General features: G+C 35.4%; 1 pseudogene; it reads left to right on the top strand.

Annotated features, from left to right (window-relative positions):
- Positions 1 to 1,969: 1,969 nt before the first annotated feature.
- On the top strand, positions 1,970 to 2,124 carry LOC124973356 (uncharacterized; annotated as a pseudogene).
- The last annotated feature ends 823 nt before the right edge of the window (positions 2,125 to 2,947 follow it).

Below are 2,947 nucleotides of genomic sequence, written 5' to 3'. Positions count from 1 at the left end.
AACTGACTGGCCAAGAGTTTTGTTTAGCCTGCTTTAGTATTTGTGTGGGGGTTAAGTTTTAAAATAATATTTTTATATAAAAATGCAGGCCTCTAACTTCTTTTAATATGAATAACCTTCATTCCTGGGCCTACCATCCCTGTGGCAGTCCTGCTGCTTAGTAGTAGTAGCTGCCTTAAGTTGGAACTTGTATTTCCTCATTCACCATTGACCAAATTACTTTCTATTTTTCCAACACCTTGAATTTGACTCTGCAGCATATAATTGTTAAAATGGTAAACTTCAAAAAAAGTCTTGAGCTTTCTGGTGGCCACATGGTAGTAGAAAAATCCAAGGGTACCTAAAGAACTGTTTTTCCTGTGAAAAGGCTCTTGTGTCTTTAAAAATTTACTCTCGGGTTTGCTTTATTATGGATGGTTATGATCCTTAATTCATATTTCTTAATATCCAGATTGTTAGATCCATAGATCTGTTTTCATGTGCATAAAATTAATCACTTTATTTTGTTTTTAGTGTAAATATTCTTAATGAATTATATGTTTAAAATATTCTTGGACTGGGGTTTTATGTCAGTGCTAGAGTGCTTGCCTAGCATGTGTGAGGCACTTAGTTCAATCCTCAGCACCACATAAAAATAAATTCAGGTGTAGTGTGTCCATCTACAACTAAAATATCTAAAAAAATATTTTTCATAATTTTGTTTTATCCCAAGATTAGTAATTATGAGGGCACTTAGCTTTTTGTCCTTAAACTATATGTTAGTTATGCACCATACTCTCCTGCTTGTCAAAATCTTCAACCACAATGGGAAAGTTTTGTTGAAAGGGGAGAAGGTCTTGAGGTTAATGTTGCAAAAGTAGATGTTGCAAAGCAGACAGGTACTGTAAGTCTGGATGATTGCCGGGGTCCAGCTCTAGCAGGAGTCCATGGGTTCCACACCGGTAAACGGGGTGCAGGGAGACAGCGTCAGTGATGGATGGAGAATGAAAGATACAGACTCTAGTTCTGGTGCAATCAATCCCACTTTATTCTGGGAAAGGCTGGGGTTATATACATTTTTTTTCAAGCTATAATGGCAGTCTTGTGGTTAATATTAAAGAAGTTTCCAAAGCATAGGCAGAAATTGTTTTTAACAAGGAACAGAAAATTATGAGAAAACAGTAACCTTACAGATTATCCTTACCTAATCACAATTGTTTTAAGAATATCTAACTACGTTGATGAACTAATATAATATTTACTTCCTTAATATCTAAACTCTATGTGACCTAAGACTATTCTTATTATTCTCACAGTTATTATTCTCGCCGTTAAAACAATAGACTAATACTCTCATGTGACCATCTCTACTAGGTCCATCTGGTTAATATCTAAATTGCTGAGTTAAGGGTTACAGTAGGGCAGTGGTCCCGATTGTAATTGTGTGCCAATGTTTATTATAGGGGTGACATATTCTTTGTAGGAAGGAAGGAATGTTGTGGAACTTATTCTCTTACCTCACCACCACACATAAACAAAACCATTGTTAAAATTTAACCACTCTGTTGGAGACAAAGCAGATCTATAACTATTTTCTCCAGAGGCTTTCAGGGACTCATTGCATGGTTGCAAAATTATTTTTAATTTTGTTAGTGGTAAAGTCCTATTGTTTTTCAGATTGTAGGTAATATTTTCTGGAATTTTTGTTGTATTCCCCTCATCCCCTTAAGCAATCCGTTCAGACTGAAATGAGTAATATATTATCAGAAAAACACAGCAGAGAAAACACCATGCTTCTGAGGAAAACATCCAGCAATTCCTTTAGGATGAGCCTTTGCAATCATCCTCCAGAGGATCTTTGTCAAGCACTGGATGGAATTCCAGATGCCCCCGCAGATGATTTTGTTTCTTTGCCAATTATGTTGAAATTTATCTTATTTTAAACATCTTATGCTCTTAACCTTTCATTACATTTTGAACACATAGTGTTTTGCATCTCGTTAAATTAGTTCAAAATCAGTTAAACTCTCTTGACTTATCATCTCTCTCATGGGGGCTCAGCATGCAATGACTGCAAAAAGCAGATTCCCTAGTTGTGTATAGAGCTCATTGTTTGTGTTGTTCTAAGGGACCTTGAAGATATCATTTGCTCCTTATTCCTGCCCATATAACTTTATCTTATCTGTTCTTGAATATTATGTAAGATGTCTTTGAGAAGTCTTGGAACACTGTGGCCCAAGTAGACATTGGTCAAGCCATTATTTGCAGCTCACCAAGTTTCAGAATAAGGGAATGTTTCTTTCAAAGTCAAGGTCACATTCTCTGATTTGACTCTAAAATTGAATTTCAGATTTAATACCTATGATTTGAGGATATGGGCTCTTAATTACAAAGCCTTAAGGTGGTAGTGTCAAATACATTCTTTTCATGGTCCCCTGCCCAACTGTGGGTCTTGTCCTTGATGCTTCTGTCTTGACCAGCCCCAGTCTTGTTCTTGGTGGTCACAATAAATCTGGGTTCTGGTTGCACTGTCCTAAGTGGTAATAATAGGAGCTAATTTGTTGACCACTTACCTGTTGCAACTCTCAAGAGTTTTTTATTTCTGGTTTAATCCTCACACAACCTTATAAGATATGTAATATACCATATTACAGATAAGCAAACAGGTTAATTTTCAGTCATCAGTGCTTGACACATGGTTAATAAGAAATGTAAGCTGTAATTATTATCTGTCTTAAGAAAGATTAATAGCCTTTCCCATGTTTAGCAATAATATAAACTCCCTTTGTTCTTATATGTCAGTTATGACTTGATTTGAGACTTAAGACCATATTGTATTTTCCCTTGACACATCACTAGTATTTTAGTCATACATTAGTGTTATTGACCAAGTGTTTACATATATACAAAAATGTCTTCAATGATCAAATTTGACAAACTTTTAAATTGAGCTAGTATAGAATATGTG

The sequence above is a fragment of the Sciurus carolinensis genome (assembly GCF_902686445.1).
Source record: "Sciurus carolinensis chromosome 14 unlocalized genomic scaffold, mSciCar1.2 scaffold_126_arrow_ctg1, whole genome shotgun sequence".
NCBI classification, from domain to species: domain Eukaryota; kingdom Metazoa; phylum Chordata; class Mammalia; order Rodentia; family Sciuridae; genus Sciurus; species Sciurus carolinensis.
Note: the sequence above shows the minus strand (reverse complement) of the source record. Positions and strands in the feature narration are given on the sequence as shown.